The sequence below is a fragment of the Heliangelus exortis genome, chromosome 12, assembly GCF_036169615.1.
Source record: "Heliangelus exortis chromosome 12, bHelExo1.hap1, whole genome shotgun sequence".
NCBI lineage: Eukaryota > Metazoa > Chordata > Aves > Apodiformes > Trochilidae > Heliangelus > Heliangelus exortis.
This window is the reverse complement of record NC_092433.1, coordinates 13,489,126-13,505,257: the sequence shown is the minus strand read 5'-3', so window position 1 is coordinate 13,505,257 and position 16,132 is coordinate 13,489,126. Positions and strand designations below refer to the sequence as shown.

The 16,132-nt window shown below is 37.4% G+C and overlaps 1 protein-coding gene across 4 annotated transcripts in view; it reads left to right on the top strand.

Annotated features, from left to right (window-relative positions):
- The first annotated feature begins 4,687 nt into the window (after positions 1-4,687).
- FHIT (fragile histidine triad diadenosine triphosphatase) overlaps positions 4,688-16,132 on the top strand; it is a 513,616-nt gene continuing 502,171 nt past the window's right edge. For 2 of the 4 annotated variants that reach the window (XM_071756166.1, XM_071756165.1), the window contains exon 1: positions 4,688-4,802. The gene's annotated coding sequence lies outside the window, so the exon portion shown is untranslated. The remainder of the gene's footprint in view (positions 4,803-16,132) is intronic. The other 2 variants (XM_071756169.1, XM_071756168.1) reach the window with 1 other exon arrangement.

The following is a 16,132-nucleotide window of genomic DNA, read 5'->3' as shown; positions in this document are numbered from 1 at the left end:
CACAAAAAAAACCCCAGTTTGTTGTGTTCACTCTATTAAGCATGCTGTGAGAGCTTGTACCTTGTGCTCAAAATATAAATAGGCCATGGCTAATTGCATCTACTGCAATGTTCAGTGACTGCAGATTTCTGGAGGGAAATGCACCTACACTTCTCCTCATGTGTAGCTGTAACTGTGAGTTCTTCAGATTTACTTTACTATTGGCAGGGTTAGATTTCATTGCCAAGAAACAAAAACATTTTGTACTCTCCCTGTCGATAGAAACATGGAACTGTTTTTCTGTATCAGATGTAGGATACTTCTCATTACTTTCTGTGCAAACCCACTTCCAGAAATCTTACTCGATTTACTCTTACATTACCATTAAAGTAAAAGGTCCATTATACTTTTACACCAATTGTAGACACTTCCAGTCAAGAGAGAGGTACAACAGGTGACAAGAGAAGCTGCAGTGCCATGGTCAGCAGCTGCAGCTGATGAGGTAGTAAAAAGGAAAGTTCATAAAAGGATGTGGTGCTCTTATTGAAAATAGAGTCATTTGTGGCTGCCCTGTGGCTGCAGTCATGGGAAATGCCCAGGGTGTAAACTCAGCAGCCATCTGGTGCTGACAAGCTACTAGAGAGGAATTCATGACTGTCCTCACAGAAGGGGCTGTTTTGGTGAGATGCGGTATCATTGTTACTCTGCCAAAACCATGAATACTGCTCCTGGTTTGGAGGAATAGAGAAATAACTAAAAGTGAGTTAGAAGAAAGAAACAACTGGTCTTAAAGGAGTAGTTGTTGAGTTGACCAGTGGATAATACATTATGCCTTGAAGAAGATACTTAGTGAGAGCAAACCTGCATCACACTAAGAAGTAGCCAAGAAAGTGAAACAGTATTAATGCAGAGGACCCAGATTCCTTCCAATAGTAGTAATCCAGCACAGTATATTCTTGGTGTTATGTTCCAAGGTAACATGAAAATTTATTTTTGTTTTGGATCTGCAATACAAAGTCCAACCTTAGAGGGGTCAGGTGCAAGCAGACTTTTATCTGACAATTGACACAAGCAAAACTATAGAGCCAGGCAGAACAGGAGGAGAGGAAAAGAAGATATGAGAGAGAAAGAGAGAGAGAGAAAAGTGGAGACAAAGCAGAAGAAAGTGGGAAGAAAATGAGAGAGTCACCACCAGGGTCCAGCAAGTTTGTTCAAGATGGCACTGACCCTGGGCAGGGTCCAATTCAAGGTGGTGGTAGGTCAAGAGATGACAAAACAGACACAGCATGGACAGCCCTATACACCCCTGACTCTCACACTTGGGACTACATCTAAACAGAACCACGAAAAAAACTTTAGGATTGCATATTAAACCAAAATAACAGGAAAAAAAAGAAACAGAACAAAAAAGAATTCAAAAATTGAAACTTCTTAGTAGCCTCCTATGACACTTTGTTGGTTTTCTGGTAGCTACACACTAAGGTCTTTTCTCACAGATGCTTGAGAATTGCATACAATGTAATTTTACACAGGAAAGAAGAAATAGATACACACACCTTAAATCTCAGAACTCAGCAGAAACAGACCGTAAGAAGCCTCACCTTTCTGTTGCAAGACGAACCTCTCTTAGGGCACGGTGCTCCAAGGTCCAAACAGATGTTCCAGCAGAAACTCACGAAGAGTGCTCTGAGTCTATTGCCCTCAGGGCTGACGAGCCTGGTTTAGTGCTACTGCTCCAGAAGCAGATAACCTCTCTACTGGCTTGCCCAGGAGAGAACTGAGCTTGGGACTTCGAGCCTCACCTTTTATTGGCCCCCTAATCCTGCTCATGCGCAGTTGGGCCCACCCTAATCAGGCCCAGGTGGGTTTAACACAAGCTCATGCCCACTAACTGGTAATCAGTGGCACCTGGTTACCTCATTGCCTCATTTCACTACAACCTTCTTATATGAAGGATGACAAAACTGCAAGATTTTGATTCATCAACATCATTCTTACTTCTTCAGAACTACTTTGCTCCTACTGATTGGATACAAAACAAATAGTAAGCCAAAGTTTGTTTTAAAATACATGCTATGCTGCATCACAGTTCTAGGATTTAAGATAAAAGTATTATAATTGTGGAAACCACAGAATTCACTGAAAAATAAACTTCAATTCCCATGCATCACAAAACCAGATTGATTCTTGTGTACCACCCTCCAGGTAAAACAACTTTTATAAGGACTTGACTTACTGAGATTGTGAGACTGGCAAAGACAAGATATTAAGGGCTCATATTTCTGCCAAGGATTAGAGGGAGAAACAATCAGGTTTCTTCATAAGTAAGAGCTGCTCAGTATAAAGGAACAAAGTGAACTGTCCCATTGAACAAATTAGTAGTAAGCTAAACAGATCTTTTTCTGAGATTTCTACACAGCTTTTCTTCAGGAAGAGATTTCATGCTCAGTTGAATGTTAGAAGATTATCTACAAACACACTTCACTTTTGCTTATGCATTTGCTTTTCTCTGTTAATAGCAGAATATTTAATCTAATTTTTGTAAGCTAAAGATTTTGCTGTAGCAGTAACCACCTCTTCATGTGTTTTTTACATATTTTAGCAGTTGCAAGTATTTATGTAACACATAATCTTTGGTTACAGACAGAGGTTGCAGTGCTAGAAATGGAGAATTATGACTAGAGCTATTCAAAGAGATCAGGATTTGCAGTTTGTTTTCAACACTGTTGACTAGCAGTTGGAGGGGTTTTTTCCTTTTGTTGGTTTTAAAACTTTTTGACATATTTAAGCAGATTTTTAAACGAGCTGCATTATTAAAGCCTCAATTCCTTTCAGCATATACTTCAGTATAGTGTTTTCACAGTATCACAAGTGTGTGCCTAGGACAACAAAAGTCCTAAACTTTTATCTTTGTTTGCAGACTGCAAAAGAGAGAATATTTTTGAATACTATTTTGAAATACTTAAAAAACAAGGGACAGCACATATGGAAGGATAAATGAGTATATTTTCACCAGGGTCTAAGGAACACATCCTCAAACAGTACCTCTTGATTAAAATTGAGGCCCACCTGCAATCAGCAGTGTGACTGTCTATATAGAAGTCTGATGGTCTCTGCTTTTACAACCAATATGATCTCCTTAACAGTTAATGGCAGCAAAGAATGTTATGAAGGGAAAAATAAGATCCCTATAGGGTGGGATGACCAGAGAAGTCAAATAACTTAAAGGCACCAAGGGAACGCAGGTTGGGCTGTTGAAGTGAAGAGACAGACTTCAATGTGTACATGTTCCTTAATGACAAATCGAGTCAATTTCAGGAGAAAAAGTTGCTACTATTTGGCTGCTGTGCTATTATATATTAACTCAGTTCAGAGACATCAATAAGACGTGACAAAAACTACCAAATCAGCACAAGGTAATGAAATCAATGTACATCTGTAATGTCATTAAAAACACTAGGACTTGATGCTTGGGCTTCACAAAAGTACAAAGCAACCCTTAGACAATCAAAATTTACTACACAGGAAGTAGCATTCGCAATGACCTGGTAATTTGAAGGAAAACTCAGTCTTCGAGGGTATAACTGCAGAAGATAGCCCTGAAGAAATATAGGAAGTGACCCTGTGATGGCACCATTCTTTGCTTGTATTCAATGAGGGAATTGTATACACTGTATCCACTTTTGTAAACAAAATGACTGTTCAGTAAACTCATTTGTAAACAAAACATCGTAAACAAAATGACTGACCCTGTGGTATGGTAGTACAGGTATACACTGTGGTGGCATCAGAAGGCAATCTTGAGTCTCTGTTGACATTGTTATAATAACACTGGACACCACATTCACTGGTTGGTGACAACAATGCCTCAATATGAGCCTACAGGATGAGCTACAGTTCTTGCAGTGTTGGTCATTATTTGCAGTGTTAACTAATAGAACACTAAGAAGAGTGTCTTGCACTAATTCTCAGTGGTATTGGCTCCAGCAAACACATGAAAATCTTCCATTTGTTATACTCATTGCCTTTAAAATACAAAATAAAGTTCCAGGTTTAAGCGCATCAAAACCTTGGTTGCCCAAAGCACTGGAGTAACAGTAACGTTCAGGAAAAGGGTGGTGGGAGAAACAGTGGCAGAAAAAACAATCTATCACTGTAGATGTGTAGCCCTGGAAGTGCCCACTGCTGCAGAGGGCCTTGTATGGCTGATACTGAACCGGGGAGCACGAACATCCACCCCTGGGTCAGGGAATTCAAGAGGGACATTAACATGGCCCGCATACGGCAGAGAGGGATGAAATCTCTGTGTCACAACATAGAAAATAAAACTTAGGGCTAAATTGATGGCAGTGTTGCAACTCTGACTCCAGTGCGGGCCAAAAGCAGACACCTGGGGAGCAGTGTAAGCGTAGGACACCCCCCTCGTAGCGCTGAGTCAAGGAGAGGATCTACACAACCTGTGAGAATTTCCCCCTAACTTTGGTTACAGCTTTTACCCCCCCTGTAGCAGAGCCCCAGGTGTTCCCCGTAACTCAGTCGCTGGGGCTGTAACCCGGGGCAGCTGCGGATACCCCAGACCCGCCCAACCCCTCCCGCACCGCCCTCATTAAGAGCCGCGGGGCAGCTGCGGGAGCCCACGCGCAACTCGCCGTCCTCGCTCTCCCCGCGATCGGTGTACGCACGCGTACGTTCCGCCCTGGCCGCCATTACCTCAGCGGCGAACCCGCCTCCCCGCTTCCCCCGCGGCTGTTGCGGGGCCGTGTCTGGGCGCTGTGGCACGCCTCTTTTCGCTGGTGCAACGCATGCGTGTTAGCAAAGGGAGTGTAAGTCTCCATTTTGTGTGGTTTTTTTCTCGTTCCCCCCTCCCTTTCCTTCTCTCCGCTGCTGAGGGAAGCGCCGTGTTGGCCCCCGCCGCCCTCGCTTCAGGGGCTGCCTCAGGCGCGTCTCCCTCTTCCCTCACCGCCCGCTGCCCCCTTGGCGGGTGCTCTGTCCGGCTTACCGGCTCTTTCTTCCTCCTTTGCCTCCCGTATGGGTTGTGAAAAATCCCGATGGAAGCATTTCGCACTAGCTTAAGTGTATTATTTGCCGGGACTGCTTGGCCATCTCCACTCGTTTGGCTCTTGGGTTTGGCGGTGTGCGGGCTGCGCACACGCGGTGTCTGCTGGTGTTCTCCCTCCTGCCCTTATGCGATCAGCGACAGGAGGGGCGGGAAACCCCTTTCTGGAGAGAAATCCAGTGGGTTAAAGCGAATTCATCCTCACCAGAAAAGCCAAAGCAATCCTTGTAGCAACCTGCATCTTAGCATCACAGAGACACTGGGCCATGCCTTTCGTTTAAATTTATGCATAAGGTGGTGAAGCTTAGAATTATTTTTGGTGCTTTATGTGCTTTGTCCGAGGGTTTATCTGGTGCTCTATAGCCGCTTCATAAAGCATTTTGGTTGAACCTGGGTAACGCGTGGCAAAGGCAGGGTTTTTTTTCTAAGGATAGCATGTGTACCAGGAACAGATGAATTTTGCAGATTCTTAATAATTTAGTTAGGAAGTAAGATGGAAAAGAAATAAATTGCTCGTCTTGGATTTAGGCTAGAACTGAAAATGTGAGCACAGAGATGGACAGGTAAAATTTGCCCTTGAGATGGGCTTCCTAGGCGTGAAATATTTTTGAGGGGTTTAAGGTAATTCAAAATCTTAAATTAAAAAAAAATTTAAAGGCGAAGAATAAAAAGTTCAGTTCACAGAATAATTTTGCACAAAGTGTCATCTATAAGCATTTTCCTGACTAATTAATTTTCAAAGGTTGGATGTTGGTGGTTAAAATAAGACATTCCAGAACATGTGCTGACTTCATGGCTACTTAGTTTTAAATTGAATCATTGAAATGACTAATGGGAAAATAACATGAAATCTTTGGCCTTTTTCTTTAGGGCAAGGTGTTTCTTATCTCCAATAGGTCCACTGATTTCATAACCCACTTTCCTATTTCCCCTCAAATGCATTTTTTAGATATTCTGACTAGTTTTAAATCTTTGAACGACTGTATAGTATCATTCCTATCTTTAAAAAGTTACATTCTGTGTTCTGAAAAGAAATCCTGCGGGGACATAGTGCTGTTTTTCCTGTGAGTGTTTGGTATAGAGCACTGGTAAAAGCTAAATTTAGTTCAGTTTTCAATTCTGCCACTTGTAATGAAACTTCTTAGTTGTATTTCTTTCATTTTTTTTTTCTTTTTTTTTCCCCCATTTATTTAGTTGATATGCCATTTATTTGTTGGTATTTATTTTATTATTGCCATTTATTTAATTGGTATTACAGTCTTGTAATAAGAATTAAGGCAGCAAGATGTGGAGCCTACCTGTTTTCATTTACTTATTTATTAAGCAAGATTTTTCAACATAATCCATTTTTTGAATGTTTGAGTTCAACTTCTTTTATTTTTGTTACCTCTTTTATGTCTCCAAGTGCAATGAGAAGAGTGTGTTAATCTAAGACTGTTGCAATAGTCAAATATGTTAGTTTGGCAGCCTTTGAGTTGTATGTTTGCAATTTTGATTGACTTCACTGGTGACCAAGTCAATATTTTGACATGTTAGGAAAATTTTAGGATACAAAGATGATATTGGAAACAATGGCTTGGGTCAACTCATGTAACTCAGTGTTGAGCACAGGATTATACACTTGTCTGGCACATTACAACTGTGTGCATACTTTATAGGATTTGTGTTTTTATAGTTACAATGTGTAATCCTCATATTCGTTTTGTCATCTGTCACAAGAATCCTTTGAATTTGCTGTAAATAGAATTGCTCAGTTTTATGCATGTCAGTCTGTCTTCTCCAGTGTCTGCAGCTTCATTTGTTTCAATTACTTTTATTTATATAATTTTGTGTGTTTATAGTTTTGTCCATTTCTGCATTAGTTAAATATTTACTCTTTTCAACCTGGTCAGCTGGTTTGTGCATAGAATTATTGTTAGCGTGTAAACATCTTCAGACAAATTGGTAATGTTTACTACACAGAGGCCCAAATGTTGATGTTAAGTCTGCAAGAAAAGTGTCATGGAGTTCAGTAGCTCAAATTCTAATGCTAGAATGGTTCTGAAATGCAAGATGATTATTTCCGAATAATTTGGTGCTATGTAGGCAGTGCTTTATTTTGTGTTAAGATTAATTTTTTTTTTAAGTGGAACGTGGGTTGGCCAGTATTATCCATATTTACTCCTTTTTCCTTTTTGAAATAATGTCTTAAATGTTTGTCTTATTTGCCTTACTGTAAGTTCTTTGCACTTACATAAAAATTATCCTTAAAGGACTACATGTTTTTGTTGCTTTCTATTCCCATGTGCTCTAGGGGAAGATGGACGCATTAAGGAAGGTTTTAATAAGATGTGTTAATTCTTCCTGTCTTTCTCTACAACACTGGTAATTTATCAAGTAAAACTCGTATGTTTGGCACAGTATGTTCATTCTGCATCCATGTAGCTAACTCATGTGCAGTTGATCCTAAAACTACAGGCTGATACACAGTGTCAGAATTTGAAACCTTTCACTTCAGAGCGTGTTCTTTAGTGAAGTAGTTACCTCTTTACATCATAGCATGTGCACAAAGTAAGAATAAAATAGGGTTGTATGAGAAGCAACTTAATATTCAGCATTTTGGAAGTTTTATTATTAAAAAATAAGGTTGTGTTAGTTGAGCTTGATTTTATTTTATTTTTTTATTTTATTTTAGGTATTGGCCTTGAAAGGTATTCCATTGTTTAGAAGTCATTGCACATGTTTGAATAGTTCACACATTTAATTTCTCAAAATTGTTTCTGATATTATAGAGAGTAAGACTTGGAATTGGCATAGTGATAACATTTGGCACTAAGTATGCATAAAATTTGTCCCTTTCAATGGCAAATATTGAAAATTCAGTCCTTTGAACTGTTTTGCTAGATTTGTATATAAGTCTTAACTGAGAACTAAAATTGTGAAAGCATGTTAGAATGTGCCAGGTAACACATAAGGCTCATATTCACACTTAGGTTGTATTAAGATTGGCATTTGGTGTGCTGATAATAAAAGCAGTGTGATGATTCCCTGAAATGATAGGAAGTAAAGTACATCATTGCCTTTTTGGATTTGGAATTAGCTTTTAAATCACATTCATTTGTTCCTGTTTTTCTAAGTGGTCACTACAATGAAGTGGTGCTGGATTTTCTTTTTTTTCTGTTAATTTTTTGTCCTTTTTTGATGCTGTACCTGATTCTTACCACCTTCTTGTTATTCCAGCTTCAAAAAAGAAAAAAAAAAAATATATATACTTCATATGGGATATTTGGCATCTCAGTGACTCAAAACTAGTAGTTTCATTACAAGCTTATTTAATATACAGTAGCAGAGCAATCAGTCTGACAGTCTTTAGATCCCCATGTGAAAGGACTTTGAAATTACACTTGCAGAGAAATGTATGTCATCTTTTTATTTCTTCAGCTGGGACATCTCCTAATGATTTCAGGATTTCAGTCTCTTTTTTAGTGCATGTTGTGTTATTAAATATTAAAGAAATATATGCTTGTGAAGAAAAATGTTTCAGAATAGCAGTTTTATTCATTGCAGAGAAGTTTTCAGGTTAAATTTGGCTCTAAAACTTTCAGTTTTACAAGGAGATGAGGGACGGACAGATACGACCTTGCCTAAATCTAAGGTTTATAAAAGTCTTTGGTCATCAGATGTTTTGCTGAGGAAAATGTGTAGTCTTGTTTAAAATATGGTTTTAAACGTTAGCTTATTTAGGGAAGAAAACAATACCAACACATCTTGAATGAAGAGCTAATAGTCTATGCTATTTCATTAAAAAAATATTTATATAAAAATTTTTATTATCCTGGACTTTAACCACCATTTCGCATGCATGCTTTTAAAGAAGTTGTATTTAAATTATCATGAAACTACAATAATATTAGTTTTATTATACAGTAATTGTCAAACTTGGGCCAGTTTGTGTGTGTCTGCATGCAGATTATCAACTAGTATTTTTGGTTCAATTATCATTACAGACTTGTGGAAGAGTAGTCTTTTGTTCATTTAATCTCTGATTTATTATTTATAAGTATTGTTAAATATTTGTGCTTAATTACTATAAGTTTGTTTATAGTTATTTGTCCTAGTAACTACTGAAATAAAAAGAAGGGTGTTCCTGGCATCTGGACAGCAATAATTAAGCTGTTCAGTATGGAATGGTAAGCAGCTACCTGTAACTTGGAGAAAAAAAAAAAAAGTCTCTGCAGCTTTCTATAAGACCATTCTAGGTGCAGTATTTAAACTGTGGAAGATTTTAGAAGTGGATGTATGTTATGCAACAAAGTGCAAAGAATTCTGCTGTGTTTTTATTTTTAACTCTATCTAGAATTCGAGGTACTCTGAACAGACACAACAGTGCTATTTAGTACAGGTATTTTTCTGGGGGTAGTACCTGTCAGTAGTAGTAGTAGTAGGAGTGATTTACTTAGGAAAAGAAGTATATTTAAAGGGTTTGTATGGATAAAGATACAGACAAATCCTTCAAAATTTGAAAATAAGATACCCAAGTAGAAGGAGGTTTTATTCTGTGTTTGGTATTTTTAATTTTTTCTAGTGCAGCGTTGGGTTTTTTTGTGGTAAACTTAGCAGGTTTGTGATCCTTCCTTGTTTGTGCATTGAAAATATGAATATGATGAAAACATTAAAAAGCCAAAATTGTTCTACGTTTACTTGAATATTTAGTATCTTGTGTAGTTTTCAGTTTAGTGTATTAAGACTGATGGAACTACCAATATTTACCAGTGTTGCAAGAATCTACCTATGGTAGAGCTGTTAGTTCACAGATACATTTGTACTATACCACTTTATGAAAAGTAATGGTAAAAACTTGGACACTTTGGGGCTGATGGTAGTCAGGTGATACTATGTCCTTCTTGGCATCATTTGCTATACAGAAAGATTGTTTTCAGCCTTGCTGAACTTGAAATGCTAATTGTTCCCATTCATTGTACAGCCTGCAGACAGTTGCTTACACAAGAATAAAGATCTGGAGTTGCTTTAGAGAGATGCTAGTATTACCACCCAGAAAACATGAGGTAATGGAGTTGCTGTCATCCTCTGAAGCAGATTTACAGTGCAGTAGTAGAGAGAAGGTGCTGCTGTACTTGTGCATTGTCCTGACAGAGGTGGAAAGGAACAATTTCTAAACAGCCTCTTTGTGCTAGCCATATCTGTGCAAATGTTCACAGCTTCATTCAAACCGGTTTGATTGTGTTCCAGAGTGGAATAGGTTATAATTCATTTCTTGTTTGATTTCCCCGTTGAAAGGTAGCTGCAGCTTCTTGGCTTTTAACAGTAGTGGGATGCTTACAGTCAATTTTAGAGATAAGCTGAATGCTCTAATTTCTTTGCTGATACAGTTCATAGGCTTCCAGCCACACAGGCACTGCATCAAAACTGGATTTATTCGATATTGGCATCAAATTGGGATGTGGCCGTGTTGTAATGGATCAGCAGCTGAGTTGCATTACTGTATATTTAAAAATTATGTATTGTCATAAACCCATATTTTATTAGTGTGTATTACAGACAGGACATACAAGTTCGGCATTGTAAATTTAACTAGATAAATAAAGCAGAGATGGGTCATTTGCCTACACTGTAATTGGATCAATGGTTTTTCTTGTCTGTGCTTTCTGAATAACTTTTTCCATGTACCTTTAGCAGCAAGCATATTATATATATTGAAGTAACAGTTTTTAAAATTGTAGAAATAAATGTGTCTTTAAACCTATTGTTTGAAACAAATGTGACAATAAATATTTGATGTTCCTGTGAGAAACTTCCTGCTTGAAATTTTGCCTGACAGTTTAGAACTTACTCTGAAGCTACATTAGAATGGATGCATACAGTACAGTCTCTTCATTCTTCAGAATTCCACAGATTGGAGATTTCCCAAGTGGAAACTGTTGTACATGTAGCCTGCCTTCTCACTACCCTGAACTAAACAAAACTGGAGTTCACTGTACCAAAACAGTGATAACTTTGATTTCACATTCATAAATTGAAATGCAATAGCATAGTCATAAGTTACCTCAATATTTATTTTCAGTTTTTAAAGCTCATTTCAAATTTCAGTGTCTGGAAATTGGGTCTTATTCAAGTTTCAGATTCTCTAATGTTCTTTTCGAAGTGGTAGATCCTGTGTACTCTGTATGCAAAGTCAGGGTGCTGCGTGTTGTAAGCCTTCATATGTGGCTGCTCGCAGTGATCAGCTCCATTCTCAACCTTCCTGATAAGCTGAATAAGTTAAGCTCCTTATTAGAAACAGATCAGGCTATCAGATACCTGTGATGAAAGATAAGCTCTAGGATAAAATAGTGTGAGCCAAAGGAGCAAGAAAAAGACCAAAATAGTATGGCAGAAGAGAAATGTGATTGTTGCTTCAATGAAAAAAGGTTTGCCTGACCTACATCAAACTTGCATAATGAATCAGTGACACAGAAATGGAGGATTGCTGTTATGGAAAAGTCTTGCTCATGATCCTACCTTAACATGTTAGCTCTCGGCAATGCCAGTTGTCAGATGATTTATAAACTCTGCTCTGTTGCTTATTGTTTCAGAGGCTGTGTCAAATGTTATGATATTTGCACTTAATGGTCTGAGTGTGGATAAGGTGACCAAGTTCTGTCTTCAGAAGCACATTAGCCTCACCTTGCTGCTCATAGATCTTACAGGAGTAGTGGGGTTTCTACAAGGAAACAGCTGATGTGTAAAATTAATTTGTGAGCCATGTGTAGTTAAGAATCCATGTAGTTTAAGAGTATTTACTTCATACTTTCTTTCCAGCTGTTCTAATATCTATGTTGTTTGTTAAGCTGAACATTTTCCTGTAAAAGCTAAGAAATAAGCTTTAAAAAACCAGCTGGGCTAGAGGTAATGTGAACTAGTGCTGTTAGATTAAAGCACGTCATTTGACAAAGCTACATTTTTCTATTGCATTCATTGGACAGAGTTTAGTCTTGGGGAAATATCAGATTAATGAGGATCTATGTTCAGCTCTGTGTTGGTCTTTTCTCAGAAGTGCCACAGCCAAACTTAAGTATTTGAAAATTTTCTCTTAGCTAGCTGTATTTTACTTGCATGCTATCATTTTCAGCTTGTGCAGAATCCTGTTGTCACTGTCAGGTCTAATCTGACAGAGATTGCACATCCTGAATCTAAACAAAGCTTTCAGCTATACATGTTCTCCTCACTTCATCAGGCAGCAGTAACACAGCTATACTTGCAGTAAGCTGTTTTGGAACTTGCATAGCATATAAGGTTTCTTTCTTTGTTTTTTCCAAGCATTGCAAGCAACAGTCAACTTTGGTGGCTAATAAGTGGCTTATGACTTGCTATGACTGCTTGTCCTTCCAGAGAGGATGGAATTGTCACCTTGTGTCAACTAAGCCTAATTCATCTGTAGTTCTGAGAAATGTTCCTTGTAAGTAGAGATTTCTACTAGTCAGTAGTCCTTGTCAGATTATTTTTTGCAACACTTGGTTTCACTTACTTTCTTAAACTCATTATCTCTTAAAATCTAAGGTAATCAACATAAACAAGAGGCTTGAAGTAAACTACAGCATGCTAGATGATCAAGGAGGTAACCTCTGGCCACTCATATGAAAACTAATTTTTAAAACGTTTGTGTAACTTTTTTTTTTTGTCTTTTAGGTGCCACCTCTTCAGTTTAACACAAACTTTGATAACTGGCAGAGAAGGCTTTTTCTCTGTATGAGTGTGTTGTACAGCTTTACCTGGGTACTGAGGGAGTAGAATTTTGTAGGAATCTTTCCTGAACCTGAAACTTTTAGAGCCATTGGCTACTTCAGACTATTTAGCAATGCTTTTACTTTGGGAAAGTGTATTTCGTTTCTTAAGTTTTTCTTTAACTTACTTAAGTAGTTTTGTCATCATTGTGTTGCTACATGGAAACTTAGACTAACATTGTGCAAATCTGATTAAAATTATCTGTGCTTTTTCAAAGGTCAGGTGCACTCGGTGAATTTGCTTTCAAATTATTTTGTTTATTCTGTGTACGTATGCATCTTGAGCTCTCTAAAGGTCAGGAGAGGAGATTCATTTTGGAATTTAAAGAAGTTAGGTTTTTACTGCTGGTAGCCTTTGTTCATTTTGTTTGAACTAATTAAAATTGTTTTCCTCTGGGTTTTATGCTGTCAATTTCATTTCTTTAGTGAAACTCATTTGTAACTGAGGGCTATTTGAAAATAAAACAGCATTAGTAATGCATTCTATTTTTTCATATTTTATGATCTTAATTAAGTACTGCTTGCACAAACTAAACAGTGGTGTTAGTGTCTTGGCTTTGTGTTCATGTGGCAGACTAACGTTTTTTCTATCTAGAATGATATATGTAGAGGATAGAGTGTATTTGTCTCTTGCTCCAAAATAGATTAATAAAGTAGAAGTGGTGCAACTTAGAATTTTTAAGAGTCTTGTTTATTAATGTTCAGGTTGAGTAATGTAACATCAGTAGTGTTCATGTGTGTGTCAGTGAAGCATAACTAATTGCAGTTTTTAGTCTCAACCCAACGGCAATTAGCAAGGAAGTGGATGTCTATTAAATACAAAGGAAACTGCATCTGTAAGGTGTTTATTTTTTGTTCTAAAAAGGCTGTTATTTGTTCCCGAATATTGTAGTTATACTGGTAGAAATATCTTTGACTTTTAAAGTAACTGGGAGATATTAAAAACAATAATAGTGATGATTTTTCACTTAAACATTGAGTACCTTTTCAGAATTGCACATTCATTGAGAAAGTCTTGAAAGAGTGTACATATTGCACAGTTATATGAAAGGTTAGAAAATTGTTCTTGGTATCTTTATGGTTAAAAGAATATAAATCTCATCCAGGAATTTGCATCTCTTTCAGTAATAAGAAATATGTCTTTCTAAGTAGAGCACTAATCTTCCTTACCAGAGATTAATTTAGTATCTATTTAATCTGAAGTTTCTTTAGTTCATGTGGGTATAACCAAGCTTCAATATTACTAGCAACAGATTGGTCACACAGATTTGTTATTAGTTAAAGAAATTGCTTTAGTAAATTGGGTATTTGGCCAGGTTGGTTGAGTCTAATTTCATATGGCAGACAGTTGTCTGCTGGGTACATGTACTTTTAAAGATGCAGAAGCATGGTGAAGTCTAGACTGGAAGTGTGTTTGTTTGCTTGTGGGAGTTTTGCCAAGGTGTTCCTTCTGCTTTGAGGCACGTATTTTTTTGCCTGCTTCTTTCTCATTAGTGTAATTTGTGAGCTTCCCTGCACTGATCAGTTACTGTTCGTAGCAGGAATTATCTTTGCTGTTTACCCAAGTGTTTTCAATGAGAGATTTTTGTCAGCTTTTCCTCAGTTTTGCTGTTTGAATCCTAGTCCATTAAATAGTTTTATACCTCTTGCAAGATGTGTCCTTCCCAGTGCTGCAACAGAAGCAGTAGTTATTAGACGTTGATAATACAATTTTATAAAACTAAAAATGTTAAAAATTTGGAAATGTGTATTTTTGAAGTACAACTTTGAATGTAAATGTTTTAGAACATAAACCATATAAAACTATTGTATGTATTTGATTTACTTTACCCAATCTGATATATGCTATAATGGCACATCTCCAAGCAGTGAGTTTGAATATCAGAATGGAAGACTGAGTATCAGTAGATGTAGACTTATGTTAGTTCAGGTGAAGGATAAAGTGAGAAAAAAACATTCTTCTTTGGAAGAAGATGAATACTTCTATTGTGAGTAGTATATAAGGCCTGATGTTGCACATAATCAGAATTAGAAATGGATGATTATCCATAGCATCTGGCTTTTATAAATACTTTGTATACTACATAAGTCTTCTAAAATTACTTCCTTATTTTTTCCAGAATTCTACTGTAATGTAGAACTGCATTCATATTGATATGCATAGCTTTACAGGCAATTAGACATCAGTGACATCAGTACCATCAAATATTGTGAAGTGAAGATATTTTGAAGTGAAGATATTTTAAACTCTGGTATGTGTTAAAACAGTTCTCTTGAAATGTTTGGGCTTGGATTCCAATGCTGTTAGGTACTGAGTGTCCTGTGGGACACTTGGCGCTTTTAGAGTGTGTGATACTTTAGTTATCTGAACTTGTCTGTCATTACTCCATACTGAGACTTGTGTCAAGGCATTCCATGCATATGGAAATGTGCTGTATGGGTAGGCATTGGAATGTTCTAGTCTCTGTATGCTGCAGTGGGCTCTGTGCAATGAGGTACTGCCCTGCTTTTGCACGTTTAGAGTGTTGTCACTAGGAAGCTTATAATGGGTATTTCTCTTGTGATATAAGAATTAATTAGTAGATAGGATGTTCTAATGGATGATTTCAAATTGGTGTGGCTTTATTGCAAAATAATATTTAAAAATAAATAAATACTGAATTTGATCTTAATTTGGAAGTAGCAGGCCCAGAATGTAAGAACTATAATAGACACAGTAGTCAACTGGTCTAGAATGCTAGTTAAGCAAATGTGTGCTATTGACTTCATTAGCACTGAGGTTTATGCCATTTCTTGACCCAAAAAGATATTTCAGCAAAAGACCTTTGCAGTTTCTGGGAGCAGAAAGTTACTGGAGCTGACTTCATAGGTGCTTACTTTTGAAGAAATGATACTCTTTAAGTTATTGCCTATTCCAGTTAGCTTTGCATACACAGTAGATGTAGTAGCATAGGACTGCTTTGCTTAAGTTACTCAAGTGTAAATTGGCATTCTGAATGAATTTGAAATAGCTAAAATCTAAACAGTGGATGTTTAACCTGAAACTGTTGGCACAATCTGACAGATTGTCTCAGCCTGTAAATTCAGAATGGTTCCACTGGCCTCTTACAACGTAGGCAGTGTAGGTACTGGAGGTATGTTGTGCAGCATATGCTGAGACACTCTTAGTGAGCTTCTTGTGGATATGTATTGCAAGCAGTGGAAACTAAGAAAAAAAGCCACCTGTTTTCCTAAATGTAAGTGGCTAGCTATTTGTGCATGTAGCCACCTGTGATGTGAAATATGTGTCTGGTATTGTCCTTTAGCAACAACACTGCTGGTTTTGTGCCTGTAAATT